Below are 16,648 nucleotides of genomic sequence, written 5' to 3' on the forward strand. Positions count from 1 at the left end.
TTTTTAACCACCCTTCCGTTCTCTGACTCCTTAAAACACCTCATGCAGCAAGAGCAGTCAGTGGGACAAGGCAGAGGTGACTGCTAAAGGACACACCGGTGCTAAGGAGACACCGGTGCTCAGGAGAGGGCTCCTAGGAGCTGGGATTGCAGATTTCCTCAATTTGTGCATTTCTCTGGGGGACTGAGTTTCCAGCAATAGCTTCTCCCTTTCCATCACTGCCCAGGAGCTCCTTGTCCCTTGTACTGAGCACAGAGCAAAAAGGTGCCCCCCATCCCACTGAGTTTATGGTTGTGTAATTAATCTCTGCTCCTTTTCATGTCACTTTTCCCAAGAGGCTCTTAATTGTAGCAAGGGAGTGCGCTGACATCACTGCTTATTATGCTTATTATACTAATTTTAAAGTTTTAGTTGATCTTCCTCTAGATCCTTATTTTTATTTTTCGTCTACCATTTTAGCTCTCCTTCCCTCTTTTCTGACAATATTATTTGACTTTTTTCATTAGAGTAATTTTCAGTACTATGGGGCAAGAACTCACTTTTCAGTATAGCTGCTTAAAACATAGTAAATGATGGTCCATATTCCAAAGAGTATCATGTTTTAAACATGACATACTGGAAGTTAGTAAAACGTATCTCGAAGTAATGTGCAGAATGAACAGCAAATTGCACAATCACCAATTAACATGTTAAACGTGCTTTTCCATATTTACCTCAATAGTTCTGAAATAATTAGGTTATTTTTTCTCTAATTTTGCAAAATTGCATTTCACAAAGGAAGCTTTAAGGTTAGTTGAAACATTCTGGTTTGACATACTTGAGTTGATTTGGGTGAGATTTTTTTGGCCTTTCTATCTTTTACTATTTCACATAAAGTCCATTTCAAAACACAGGTTTGAATGAAATGAAAAAGCAAAGCCATTGTGCTCTGAAAAATATCACATTATTTTCCTATTTTTCAGAGTGGACTTGCATTCTTTCCTCTCCTCCAAAAAGCCCTTTTTAATTGAAATAGCATTTTCTAATAAAAATCAGCACTGACAAAAATAAAGCAAACTTCTGCCCAGCTCTGTTCAAAGTCTGTCACTGGATCACATGAGACCAAGGTTTTAACTTCCCTGTCTCTCAAGATACAATTATTTCCTACTGTTCTTTTCCCCCCTCTGGAAAACTCCTCAGCTAAGACAAAAAGAAATGATCCAAAGCTAGAGGAAGTCAATGAGAGCTCTTCTATATATCGACTTTGGGTTTGGGGAAAGCTCTGGATCAATAGGGTACTATTATTAATCTAATAGCCTATATATAGAATTTAAGTGTGCCATCATATGAGGGTTTTAAAACATCCTATAGAATTCAGTAGAAGTTTATTCCATTACATTTTCATGACTAAAAATGAATACTTGCTGGTTTTATCTCTTGCTCACCCTGTTGAGGCGATACGGCTAAGGCAGGCACGCAGCCTCTCTCGCTCCAGCATCATCACTGGACACTGAACTCCCATCGTGTAGACTTGTTCAAATCCTCCTGATAAATATGAAACTGAAGGAGAAACAAAAAGATTAGGGACTGCAGGGACCTAACCTGAGGATATGATTTGGCCTATAAAAACCTTTACTGAAAGCAACGCCACATGAAAGACCGAGCTTTGCTGGATGCTTCCACTCCGTTGCTAGCTCTCAGGATTAGCAGTCAGGGCAGAGGGCAACCACACCAAAACCTAAACCTCTGTCCCAGCACTGTTTTCACTTGTAAGCTGAACACATCTGATACTGGATCATTAAGAGACCATAAACATGAAACCCAATGATGCTATTTTTTACTGAGACGCTTTTCAGGGTAGAAGAGCACTTTCAGTGTGACAGATCTGGCTGCAGGCCAGCAGACGACAAAATCCTCCGGGCAGTTTCGTTACCATTGCTGGGTACACCAAGACTACATAGTGCATATTAGACGTAATCAGGGAAGCAACTTCTCCCTTGGGTTCTTAATAGAGTTTCCTGCCTTAACAGCTTCATTGGTAATTTTTGTTTGTTTTCTTGCCTCAAGTGTTGGCACATCACAAACGAGACGTATTTGCCAATCGCTATCTGCATCGCTGTCTCCAAAAGACACCATTTTGGGAGACTGAAGGGAAATGACTGATTAGGTTGTATAGTCTAATTCTCTGCCAGAGGAAGATAGCGTGTACTGCACAATGCTGCATTAACTAAGGAGATCTTACTGTAGGTGCCCAGCCAGCAAAATATAGCTGAAAACGCTGCTTGGAGCACAGTAGAGGAAGTGCCATCTTCCAGTCTGGATGTCTACTTGATTGTTTGCATGTACGATTACCACAACTGTGGTCACAATTACAGTAATTATATGGGCAAATGAAACATGCAATTGCATGTGCCCAGTTCTAAAAAGCTGGGCACAGGTAATTGCCAAAGACCACAGGGAGACTCTGCTCGGAAAAGGAGATGCAGCATCATCCCCGGGCTGGGCCGGAAGACGTGCTCGCCTCCTGCCTGGTGCTTCATGTTTTCCATCTCCTCATTGTCTATCTTGGAAGAAAGTAGGCTGAGCTTTGTCCTGAGCACCTCCTCTTGGACTTGCATAGCTACCCTAAGTTTCTGAATTGCTTTTGAAATCCAAAACAAAGATGAGGCCAGCCTCTTTGGATATCATTGTATGGATCTGCACAGGGAAGACACTATAAATAGTATCATCACACATTATTAACTGCATTCTCTGAGCAACCCCAAACCAACTGAGATCATCTTTATTCATAGGAAGAAGTCCTAGGCGTATTTGCAGAGCATTTCTCTAGGTTACTCTGGCCAGTATTACTTAACAGTTGTCATTTCATTGTGTGTACAAGAGTTGACTTTTTATCTGACAGCTTCAAAAATGAGGTTGAAAAGTTAATTCCAAGATATAAGAAGTATCTAAAATTATCTCAAAAAAGGAAAAAGCCTAGAAGCTTCATAAAAGTCAAATATAAGACTTTTTAAGAATAAAATTTTGTGAAATATACTCACAATTCCATTGTTAAAAATAAATTTAACATTTTTATCTTATTTTATCATTAACGTTATCTAAGTTCATAAAAATTGCATTAAATGTGATTAAAAAACCCTTCCTATATTGTGTTACCATTTCAGATCAGAGTGTAATCTTGCAATCATTGCAAAAAAATTTCACACACACACACAATTACAAAAGTATTTGAAAACAACAATGAATCTGTTTGTCTGTAGATTATTTTAAGTGTCCATGGTGATCAGAGTGCAATAAAGCATAATAAAAGACCAGTGAAAAATGATGAAATAAAAACCACTCTGCTTTTATAAGTAGTGTTATGAGAAAGACAGACCATTTTCTCTGAATATGTAATTTTTATTCTGTCTCTTTAATTTACATGAATAATTAAAATAGATTCAAGCAATCCTATGTTCCTATGGTTTTTCAGGATTAGAAGAAAATGTACTATAAGGAAAGACTAATGAATGAAATGCTGCAAAAAATAATAGGGACCCTGATTTGGGAGAAATGACTAGCCTGATTTTCAAACAAATATTGAAGGAAATACCTGAATGTCAATTTATTTTTCATCCCAAACTTTGAATTATCGAAATATCTAACTTAAATCTACAATGAGGAGAAAAAATATGAGGGGTAAATGTCCTAGAAATTCAGATTTAAATCCTAATAATTGAGCTCAGCTTTCAGAGCCAATAATGGTTTCAAAGCGAATGTTTTTAAACAAGATTAGATATTTGCTGTGTGCTTCATGAAATATCTTGCACAGATATTTAAAAATGTAGCAATATGTGTTGTGTGCATACATATACAACTTAATTAGACTAATGAATTGATATTTCATGTGGCCATGAGCCATCAGGTATTGTAGTCTAATGGAGACTCCCAGGAAAGTATTTTTCCTCATACTGCTTGTTTCTCCATCCACCTGTGTCCATCTGGCCAGCAGCACGAGGAAACATTTTGCATCCCCTTTTGGGCCTGAAGAATAGCCTACAGACAGCTTTTGCAGAGGAGTGTAACGTAAAATAACTGGAAAGCAGCTCTTTTGTATGAGATATTGCTGGGGCACTTGAGCATGCCCAGCAGTCCCACCAGTGTTGCCTAAGGTTGGACAGCTTAGGCTCTGTCTCTCCAGGGTTTGGGGTGTACCAGCCTGGGTGCCTCCATCTCACCTCATTTAAAGATCCTTCTCCAAGCTTCAGGAAGTCTAGACTTTCTCTGGAGAAGTATTGTCCAAAGTGGGTTCTTCCCATCTATTGTAGGACAGGATGAATCATGCTTTGGAAGTGTCCACCCCTCCTCTTTTGAGTTTGCATAGGTGAATAACTTTGACTAACTTCAAATAACCTGTAGACAGTGAAGTTAGGGGAGGTGAGTCCCAGCCCAGGGACAGTCCTGTCCCTCTCCTTGCCACCTGCTGAAGCAGCAGTCGGGCTCCCCAGCAGAGACCAGGACAAGGGGCCATACCCACCGCTAGCCTTCCAGTGCTCTCTGCGAAGGAAAAGCACCACACAAAGACTGAAGTAAGTCACTTTATTCAATGTTAGAACCTGGCCTGGTTTTCTGGCACATGACTCCTCCATCCAGCCGGAGCTATGAGTCACAAGCTAAGCCCTGAAGTTACTAATACAGCTCCACGTACAATCAAGTTGCATATTTTGCAGCATATTATCCTTTTTGGGTTTGGCAAAGTGAAGCGTCTCTGTCGCAGGCAGAGTAGGAATTATGATGAGCTTTTCCCAGCTGGACTTCTAATCGTCGCAGGGATAAAGAGTTCCTCGAGACTCCAGATCTTTCCCTGTCAGGCTCTAAGCCTGTCTCTGGCTCTGTTGAGCTTGTCAGGGTTTTTATTTGCAAGATTCAGCTAAAACTCTGTCCTGCCAGACTAAGCCAGGCTGTTTCTGCTTGTTCCTTAATCTCCAGGCTGCCTCCCTCCACATGTAAAGGGACACTTAGTTTGTTTAAGGCCTGAGGCAGGCGTAATTACAAAATTTAGGCAGAATCCTGAACTGACCCCAAAGGTCTTCCTACTCAGACAGAAATCATTTGTCATAATGAGCCTACTTGTAACCTGCTGACCCTTGGAGCTCAATTAATTTCACGCAGAAGAAGTGTTCACAGCCTCTAGACCCTGCTGCAGGAGGGATTTGCACGGTGGCATTTCCCACTCGCACAAGCCCATGTGGGCAAATGGGGTTAGAAATTTCTCCAGAGAGAACAGCGAACAGTGATAGCAAATTGTTTTTAAAGCAGGATGGTAAAATGAGGTATTTCTGTGTTCGGTTGCAGAGTAAATGTGTGTTCCTTTTAGAAAAATAAATTAAATATGCAGCAAGGCATATAACAGCTTGTGGGCACATGTTTTAATTTTGTGCCCCTTAAAACTCTTTAAAATACAATCATCTCTATCAAAGAGAGAAGTGATGCATCAAAAGGGCCTGATTTGCCAGCCTGCTGCAGCAGTGCTGTGCCAGAGCACGCTGCACCGGCAGCTCTGCCAGGGTACGTCGCTGGGGCAGGGGATGGGAGCTCCCCTAAGGGCATGGGAGACGATATGAATGATCTGCAGTGGAAATAACTAGCTTGGGCAAAACGCTGCAGCAAAATGGCCCTCCTGCTTCCCATAGGCAGAGCTGGGGCTTTTCTGCATCACACTGCACTGGGTCAAGCAAACACAGAACATATTTTGGGACTGGACCTTTACTAGCTGAAGATGAACTGCCTGGATTTGAGCTCTTGCTCTTTCTCAGCTACTGGCATAACCCCTGGATTTTTCTATTGTTTTGCCTAAGTAACACACAAATTAGAGCTTTAATCTGAATTTTTTTATGTATGTTTTCTGGTCTTTGTCATCTCAAATACTTCAAAGGAATGTCTGTGCAGTTCAGCAAATGAAATTAAAATCTATCTAAACTACCTAAAATTAGCTGTCTTGTGCAAGCTGGGTGTGGGGATGACAGGGAACAGATTAAAAAGGCGTTCAGATCACTTGGATCAGTGAATATATAGTCAGATCCCATAGCAGGCTGTCTTTTTGGTTATATGAGAAGGTTGCACTGGACCCACTCGTGTTGGAATAGATGTTACTAGCCAGAATAATAAAAATCTGGCCTGTTCTATCTCTTGGCATGGTCCAGCCAGCCTATTTAATTAAGATGAAAAGCACAGTCAAGAAGATAATTCAAGAGACATCAGTCATCTTAGACAATATGAGGCAGTGATTTTTTGTATCAAATCATTGAACCTGCTTATGCATTTGCGGGAATGCATGTGGCTGGACTGGATAATCCAAGAGGACCTTTCCAACAACCATAACTATTTGCACTTACATAGCACCTTTTGGCCACGGATCCCAATGTCTATAAATCTGTAGGCTCATAGGTGAGAGCTCAATAATGAATTTGAGAGCCATGTGATAAATTGTGTTTATTATGCACTTTCCTTATACAACGCTCATAATAGATTTTCACTAGAAACAAGTCCTGGACTGTGCAGGCTTTGTTGCGAGTTCTGCTGCTTTCATCTGAAGCAGCCAGAAAGCTGTCTTAGGGAAATCCCCAGATGGCACAAAATTGGCATTCCCTGTTCTTTACCACACAGCCTTTTGGCATAAGAGATAGTAAGGGGGTGAAGCACAGTGCACAGTGATTAAGCCATGTCAGTCATTAGCTGCAATCACTTTCTTTTGGAAATTCAGTCAAACTTCTCTAAGTTATGCAAGAATGGGCTTTGGATGCTACTGGGCTCAAGCCCTCTGAGAGCAGGAAGATGGCAGTGAATTGCCTCTGCCTCCTCTTCTTCCCATTTTGCACAACAAATAGGCTCACCATTTAGGGCAGAGCCCCTGGAGTTATACACAGCATATTAAATAGTGCAAGTGTACGACAGCTTCAACACAGACCACTCTCCCGGGCTTGATATATGCCTACTGTTTAGATTGTTTAACTGATGACACAATTTTTCCCCTGGTTTGTGCACAGTCTGACAACATTCAGAAACTGCTTTTCCCCTAAACGGTTGTCTCAAGTGCTTTCGCTCCTGAAGATCATAGAAGATAAAAATAATGCATGTTGAGTGTATGTAAGTGTGTATATATATGATACACGATTGCTGAGCGTTTATGACATTAATCTTCACTCACAAAGACAGAAGAGATAACTCATAAGTTATCCCTCTGCTCAACCATGAATATAAATGTCAGGCTCCTAATGGAGATGTTGTCTAATGAAATATTGTGAATTATTGAATCGCCTGAGCCATGTGCAAATTTCATTTCTTCTTCCCTTTTGGGTTCAGATTGGGTATTTTTGAGGTGATGCTATCAGCACTGTGAAGAGCTGATGGAAAGATTCTCAATGTAGCATTAAAGATCTAATCTCCATACTGTGGGATGCCTGGGGGGATGCTGGCTGCCCACTCCCGTGGCATCCATAATTAAATTTACATTAAAAATGAATATTTTGGAGAGCTCTTCCCTTATGAACCCAATTCGAAGGTGAACCTAAGGAAGTCTAAGGCTATAAGAGACAACAGCGTGGTCTATAAATCACAGTGGTGTAATTAAATCAATGTAAAGTGAATCAAGTTACTTTGGTGCCAACTCAACACACTTAAAATGGTTTAAGCCTTGTTTAAATAGGTTTAGCTTCATTTAGTAAATTAATATAGACAAGCCAAAAATTCTTTGTAATTTACCATTGCTTCTGGCCTCATCAGCTTGTATGTCACACTGGCTTATATCATCTTTGAGACATACTCACCAATGTGCAACTTACAACCTTATTCTTGCTTTTTGCTTTGGCTTACAGGATGGGGGGATTCATGAGCGGTACAGTTTGCCTGCAGAGAGGAAGCTCATTCAGAAGCAGTGCTATGTCTAAGGGCAGATGTGCACCTTGGAAACCTTGGTGGAAGTTCCTAGGAAAACTTCCACCTTTCTTCCTAGAAACTCCCAGCTCAGACCAGCGGTTGCCACCAACAATAGTCTAGTCTGCTCACTGACCTGCTCATGTTTTACTCCCAGGCCCATTTTAGTCTAAATTGCACTTGTTCATGCTACCGAGATCAGAGATTTTTGCTGATTTGACCCATTTGAACTGAAGAAGTCCAAATGCCTTCCCACAACCAGCTCTGCTGGCAGATCTAAGGCGGTAGAAACCTCATCGGAAGCATCGGGTGCTCGTACAGGAAGTGTCTTCGCTCACTTTAGCTTATGCCTCTTTATTTGTCTGCTTGAGAAACACATAATTTAATTTTGCTGAACCCCATCATCTCCTGCAGAGCTGATCTCTTACTTTCAGTGGAGAATTGTAACTTGCTGCAATCCGATCACTGTGCAGAATGTCTCGGTATGTGTAAACCTGTGACAGATAAAGCTGAAGTTTCAGCTTAGTCTTTACAAGGTACAAATAACCAGAGAGATGATCATTCAGAGGGCTGTGCGGCTCACAGGGAGTGCTTAGGGACAGTAATCCTTCTAGCCCACCAACACATTATGCAATAGTTGCGCTGATACCATCATGCTTATCCTCACATTTGCCCTATGATGTAGAGATGTGTTATTATCCCCACTTACAGCTGCAGCACAAAGGATGAGGGTAGAATAAATGACTTGCCAGAAGGCAGATGGGGAGTCTATGGCACAGAAGATTATAGGAGCCAGGTGACCTGTGTCTTGGTTTGGCTCTATGCCCAGAAAATCTCCTTTTCTTGCTGTAGTTATTGTGCCTCCCTTCTGCAAAATGGAAACCTCTATTGAAATCTCTAGCCCTTTAAGGCTACAAAAAAAAAAAAAAAAATCTAATTCCCGGGTTTAAAAAAATACAAAGGAGCCCTTACTTACACTGTAGGCCTAGGCATATTGCATGATTGTACTATATTTAAGAAATGACCCAGCATGAGTAATGCCTGTATTGTGATGTGGCGCAACTTTGGCCAGAACATTACCACCGGCCTCTTTTTTCCATTGACATGAGTCAGCTCAGTGTAGTACATCCAGGACACTGATGGTGTTAGTGGGTGCTGATCCTGATTATCTGGAGAAACCCGACAGATGAGGCACACCATTTGTGTATCAGATTGCCCGCGTGGCATGGCTGCCCTGCCGCTCCCTGCAGCAGAGATGTTGAATGACAGAGCTCTGCAATACTGAGCGTGAGCTCCATCACATCATCATCATCCACTGACACAGGGTCTGCACTGGGCTGTTAAATTCCTTAAGTATTTATTGAAGCCAGTAGTGCCTCAGGCTCCATCCCCCCCTCCACATACCTGGCTGAAAATTACTGCCAGCCTTTGCCACTGACCCTTACAGGAAGCATTGAACCGATCCCCCCTGACAAACACAGAGCAATGGCTCAGCCTTGCCGAATGACCCCCGGTGAGGTCGGCTTGACACTGTAGGCAAGGATTGATTGCAGGTAGCAGGTGAGACCCTTTCACTTGACTGCCTCTGGGACTTGGCCAAACGCTCTCGGCTTCAGGCAAGACACGCTGTGCGTGGGGATAGGAGCCCCAGCTACTTTTATTAGGGCTGTCTGGCGACTGATTTTCTTTTTAGGCTTGTAATTGCTGGGTGCGTTGATGCTTTTCCTTCAGCACAGTTATTGGGGAGCAGCAGAAGTGTTTCATGCTTCCCTGGGCAAAAATGGAAATGAGCACAATCTCTCTGCTTATCACCCCCCTCCTCCCTGACTGCCTCTGCTGTGGCTCCATCGATCTGCGGTGAAGATACTCCCCATTTACACCACTGTCCAGAAAGAGAGAATTTGATTTGAGGTAATTGTTGTCCGATGCAGTCGATCGGGCCTCTATCCAGCACTTTATGGGAGCAATATTACAGCGGTAGTGATTTTGCTGTTGCAGTGGATTGCATCAATATACGCTGGAACTGATGTGTTAGGATCAGGAAAGTGACATTTACTGCAGTAAAGGGAGTATGTATTTGGCCCCAAATTTAGCTGGGAGTCGAGAGACATAATTCTATCTTCAGCTGGAATCATTTATCCCAGTTCTGGGTCTTGCCAAGATAAATAAGCGCTTCTTCATGCTCACATGTTAATGCTGTTGTGATGAGCAAAGCATTCATTTATTTTTTAATCACTGTTCAAATTAAGCTGTTAAAATCAGGGAGAAACCCAAATTCTAGGGACCTGTGTATGCGTGATACAGTCCTTTATCTGCTTTCTGTAGGCTAATATGGGGGGGGGGGGTACATTTCTTCCTAATTTATATTAAAATTAGATGGAGGACAAAGAAAAAGAGAGAAAGAAAATGCCTGGTCTAAATCTGGTTGAGGTTCTGAATCCCAAATCAAAGGAGCGAGGCATCCTCCGCAATAAATGTTTTATGAAGAGCACACACAGCATGGTAATGCCCACAGAAATCTGACAGTTTTCTCTGCTTTCCCTCTCTCTGCTCTACTTTCCCATCCGTGCCTCAGGTCATACAATTGAGCCTTGTTGCTCCTGTCCTTGCCTGTGGTCCCTGATTCATCACTTTTCAGACATCACTTCGCTGTGTCTGGAAGAAGCAAGCAGGAGAGACACACTTTCCCTGAATTTCCTGGTCTCTGTTTTTACTTCTGCTTCCAATTTACTTGCTGCTCTTTTTCACTCTTTCACACTGTCTCTCCTGTTGTGTTTCTTTTCTCGCTACTGTTTCATTGTTTCGTGTCACTTGGGTGGAAAATGACCCCGCAGTGTGTTGGGAAGGAGCCCTCGTACTGCTGAAGTGGTCGACCCTGACCTTGGCTTCCCTGGGCAACCTCTGTATGTGTCTGCAAATCAGAGCTTTTGCAAAGGTCTGTACATTTCTCCCTGGTAGTGGCAGTTGTGGGTTTAAGGTGCCTCGAAATATCCTCAAGAGTCCGAATGCCTCTGAAAACGGGGCCTAGAGCAATCCCCCATGTGCTTGTATTGCTCATGGTGAGACTTTTGAGAGGGAACAGCTCGCTGCTTCCATGGAGCTCCGGTGTCTTATTATCCAGCAATTTCCTCATGTTGTTTAGGCATCTGGGGCAAGCCGTGGCTTTGTTGGCTTTTAACATGCTTTTCTAAGGCCCAGACTGCTGAGGTGTTTTTTGAAAAATCACACACTCTTTTGTTTCTTGTTTTCAATGTAAAGGATAACTAGGGATGAAGAATCTCCCCCTCCCTTGGTAGATGGGTCCTGTGATGCATTGTCTTTCCTGTTGGAAGTGTGCTCCTGTTTTCCTGTTGGAGTAGCCCTAGTCATAGTCATTATTTTTAATTTTAATTCAGCTTTATAGAAACCCTTTCATCACAACTAATTTAAAAAGATGAGGACTCTCTTCCAAGTTTTTTCCCTCAGCCTCTTACCATACAGCGTAGAGTGGCAGAGCAGAGAAGAGGATTCTCCATTGCAGTTCTGCCCTTTCTTGAGTTTTGCTTTAACCCCCTTCCTTTTCTGCATCAGAGAAGGATACAGATCGCACAGACCAAGTTGCATATAAACTCCCTTGCAATGGACCTACTTCTGCCACCAAGCCAGGAAACGAATCTCAAGTTGCAAACACACCTTCAGCATGGCAGCGTCCTGTGTCACAGCCTGACCTCAGCTCCCTCCCCAGACGAGATGACATTTTCACCCAGCCCCCAGCTGGCTTCATGTTGGTGCAACAATCGGCCAACACAGCCTTCTGGACATACTTTTGCAAAGAAATAAAAATTGAAATTCAGTATATTTACTGCAAATGACAAACGAGAGTATAAAGCTGAGTAGAGAAATTACCCAGGAAAAAAAAGTATCCCCCCAGGAATCAGATCATATTTGAGACTGTAACTGGATCAGACAAGCCACAGCCAGTGAAACTACAGAAATTCATTGTGCACTGAAGAGCTGCAAAATACAGACCTGTGGCTGCTCTACCCAGCCTCTCCTGCATACTCTCTCCTTGGCCTCTGAAACGTGCATTGTGCTCTCCTTGGATTTGGAGTTAGACCAATTTTAAAGAAGAGGCAGCGTGAGTATGCTTGTCCTGAAAGTTGCCATGCCAGAAATGGCATGTTATTATGAAAGCGTATTTTCAACACATGGGCAAGGTCTGGGGCAGCCTGTCCAAACGATTTATTGACAGGTCAACATTTCCACAGCCGGCACTGCAGAGTGGAGGATTCTCAGGCTATTGAATATTTTATATTCACTTGATAAGCTAGATTTTGCATGAATTATACCAAAAGGATCAACCAAAAACAGTCTGTTAGGTTCTCAGCTCTGCCTTGAGATCTGCTCTGCGAGACATTTCATCTCTCAGCTTCTCAGCTCTATTTTCCCAAGGTGAGGCATTGATTTTTCCTTTCCTCTGTACTTTGTCTTACCTGCTCGGATTGGTCTGGACTTTTACAGTGTTTCATATGAGTATCAGCAAAGTGTTGTCCCATGTTCTGTTTCAACCTCCAAAAAAACCCACAACAAAATCTCCATAATAACTATGGGGGGAGTTTTTGCCATCTTAGGGTTTTTTTAGGTTTTTATTTGTGTTACTCATTATTCTTCATAGGAAATCAGTGCCTTATCTAACAGAGAAGCTACAAAGATTTTCACTTTTAGTTTTGTTGTAATTAATAAGAACTATGCTATTTATATGAGCAGTGCTCTTCAGTGATCTGGTCATGCGATTACAGTATGAACTCATGGGGCCATGGGCTGAAGAAGCCTATGAGCTGGGCTATGAGGATGGAGGAATCTGGAAAGTGGAAAAGTGGAAGGAAAGCAGTGATTGCTGAGACGGGAAGAAAAATTTTTGTCCATTCTTTGCACCAACCCTGGCTATTTATTTGCAAGTCAGATGGGCTTAGCAGTTTGCAAGCAAGAAGATGAGAAGGTCCTTGCAACCACAATGGACAGCAAACCCCAAAAGAGGGTTTGGACTGAACACTGAAAGCACACATGTGAGCCATGAAGTAACACTCATGGAGGCTTCCCTGAAAGAAGTGGTTTTTAACGTCATAGTCTGTGAGAGAGAGAAAAGAGCATTATGGAAGGTGAAGTGGTGCAGGAAAGAAGATAGGAAGAGTGAGATGTCAGGTATTCAGGAGGTGGGAATGGAGGAGATACAATCACCCAGAGACTGCAGATACAAGGAGCAAACTTTCAATTGATACAAAACACCGAAAGGAAACAAATGAGAAGAATCACAGAGAAACTGGGAACAGATTAAAAAATAGTGTAAAAAGCTTTGAGGGCATTTTGACCTAAATGGAAAGGGATAAATGAGAAGTCTGAAATGAAGCATGAACCATCCTAATTCTCCCTGCTTTTGCACTTGTACAATAGGCTGACTACAGATGGGTTCCTACAACGTGTGGGTATTGGTTTTATCTGGAATTTATGAGATTTTTGACTTACTGTCAGAGCACGATTTCCCTGTGTTTTTTATAATTTTTTTTTATTTTTTACTCTTTCTCAGAGCTGAATGGGTGCATGAAGGGCACATAAAGGTTTATTGAGTAAAAGCCCTAAATGCTTGCAAACTTCTACTATTCTTCCAGGGCCTATAAATATTTTTCTCAATCCTTCTCCTCAAGGCAATAAAAAATTAGTTTAGAGGTTAGCTGTGGGACACTTGACATGAGTCTGGCGCTAATCTCATGTTGAGGTTAAGGAAAGAAGTAGAACTGAAACAGCCCAGACCGCCAAAGTATTGAAATAGATATTAACATTCTCCTGTCTATAGGCCATACATATCTGTGACATGTGCATTAGATAGGTGCTGCCCTCTCTCATAGGCATTGCTGAGGTTTGCATTTTCAGTGGAGTGGCCTCCTTTTTAAAGGGCATGGTCCATACCCCAAAATATGGCCACACTCTGAACAAACCTCATAGATGCAAGTCTATGTTGTGCATGTTGCTGGGTGTCTGGGGTGTCGCTGAGGAGCTCAGAGGTTCAGACACTCAACTTTGGAGGCCGGGATTATTTTCTGAGTGCAAAGTTACACAAAAATGAAATTTTATTTTACAAAAAAAAACCCAAAACAAAAAACATTTTCCTGTACTCATTCCACTGGCAAGCCGGGTCTTGCTACTCCAAAAATTGAGAGTTTAAGGAGGTACCTCTACACCAAGACTGTCTTAGTCACATTGCTCACAATAATCTGATTCCCAGATTTCCACCTCTGTCCGGCCTCTGGGTATCATCTGTACAGTTCGGTATGAGCCTTCAGTTAGGGGTTTGCTTAGCTGTGCATCCTTGGGACAAATTTAGGAGATACTAGGAAAGCAACTAAGAAAAGCCAGGCTGTGGCCCGAAGGTTCAGATCCATTGCACAAGGCCCTTCACTTCCATATGAGGGATTTATGTGACGCATATCAATGTGGCATCTTGTAACCACTCTGCGTGTAGCTGTGCTAATTCCCTGTCAGGACAAAGCAAATGAATTAATGAATTATGACTTACGACTATTTAAAAGACGTTCCTGTTCCAACAGCAGACATCTTTGTCTTCCTTCCCTTTCCCCTCCCTTCTGGGTCTATCTCGTCTTGGTTTGCAGGCCTAACCTGGAAGAACACGAATTGTCCTTTCTGGCTGGCAGGCGGCCAGCAGTATTAGAGATTTGGCGGGTGTAACGGCGTCCGCCGCCGCCTGCGGGGCCGGGAGGCTTCACTCAGGTGCCTCCGAGAGAGAGGGCTGCACTCGGGACGGGGATCCGCCGGTTGGAAGTGAGCTCAGTTTTCCCCTGATGTGTAAGTCAGCAAGTACAACTCCCACGCAGGAAGCAGAGCTCTTCAGCAGAGCAGCCGTGTGAAACTCAGCAGTTTTGGTTTGCGAGGGTACATATGAAAATATTTTTGGTGTCAGTTTTCCTGGACGATTCCAGCTTGTGAAAATTGAAGGCAAGCACTAACTTTCCTGTTCCGGAGCAGTTGTTGCTAGAATGTCTGAAGCTTCTCGTTTCATCAGCGTTTCACAAAAATATCCTGAAAACAGGAGAATTTCATGGGAATGCTCCTGAGGCCCCTCAGCCTGGAGGTGGTAGGAGGCTTGCAATAACACATTCATTCATTTAAAAGATTGTTTTGGAGGTAAACCCATTTCCTATGTAGATGTCTACACTGAGGCGAAAAGAGGAGAAAAGCGTCTACCTCACAGGGTTTTTTTTATATAAGAAAGTCCATTTTTAGTGAGAAAAACTCCAGTTATCTTTGAGTACCAGGCATTCCTCTAGGAAAGCTGATGTGAACATCCATAGCTGTTAAAGATTTAATGAGATCCCGCCATTTATCTAATGAGATCACATAGGTTCTCCTCTCAGCACATCCTCCTATACTGAAATCAGGCACCTTCTCTGCTGTAACTAGGCCCCCAGATTAATATTGCCTTGATGTAATTGTTCATTCAACACGACTGCTAATTTGTCAGTGGAGCTATCCGAGGGTCTTGCTCCAAGAGATATGAAAACAATAACCTTGTGACCAAGAGACAGGCCTAATGTTTTCACTGCTAAACTGTTGAAAGGGTATTTTGTGTGAAGGAGAAGGGAATGAGTCATCAAGCAAGGGGCACAGGGTTAGTACTTCTGAAAAGAAAGAAAAGGAGAAAAAAAAACCCCAAGTTATCCTTCCCTAATACAAATCAGAAAATTGATAGGGGACGAAAAAAGCAAATATGTACAAAGTGTACCAGAGAAATGCATCAATCTGCAAATCACACGAATTCTGGGCATCATTATTAAAAGTTTGTGCATTCACAAACACACATATGCGCATGCTTTGTCTTGCACACAAGTATGCATCACTAAAGCACTGATGTGCAGCTTCCAAATAATTGCCTTCTAATAACAAAAATGTGCCCCATTCCAGTAATGACAACTGCAGCACAATCAAAACCAACTGCAGCTAAAAAACAAAAATCATATTTCAAAGAAACACTGAAGATTAGCCTGTGGCTTTCACTAAACTGTGTCTCTCTGATTCCTGCTGGGTGACACAATGGGCTGGCTTAACGCAGCCTGGCCTCTGAACTCAGCCATACAAGCCTTGGTTCCTTGAAACAGCACCCTCACTGTCTATCAGATTTTCAAAGCTACACATATTCTGCACAATATAAAACATCCTCTTCTTTCTCTGCCCATTTGTCTGTGGCACATCTGTATGCCCCATCTCCCTATTTTTTATAAAAGTCCTCAGTCTTTTGTGCGTGTATTCCTTTCAACATCTGCAAAAGAAATCATTTCTCTTAGAAACAGTGTAAGGGTCGGGGAGTATACACAATAGCTGGAAATACTGTTTAAGGTCCAGAGGGGAGAACTTTTTTTCTGCTATGAAAATGTGCTGTTGCAATGCAATGCAATATTCAAACTCAACCCCCTTCCCTCCTATCCCCCAAGAAAAAAAAAAAAAGCACAAGGTGGAACAGGCTCATCTAAAGCAAAATATACTTGAGAGAACAGATGTGGCAAAACAAAACCCATAGCTTTCCATGAAGAGCTGCCAAAAATAACATTGGCTCGGCAGGCATGTGATCTTCAGAGGAGTTTGCTACTTGAATGAGTCAGAATGGTGATTCCATTTTTACCTCTTCAGTGAACAGGAAACACATTCTCCTTGAGCACCAGATTCTCCTGCAGTGGCCCACTTACACTGGATTATATCAGTAGGCTTTGCA

Source organism: Gymnogyps californianus, chromosome 17 (genome assembly GCF_018139145.2).
Source record: "Gymnogyps californianus isolate 813 chromosome 17, ASM1813914v2, whole genome shotgun sequence".
In the NCBI taxonomy this organism is placed as follows: Eukaryota; Metazoa; Chordata; class Aves; order Accipitriformes; family Cathartidae; genus Gymnogyps; species Gymnogyps californianus.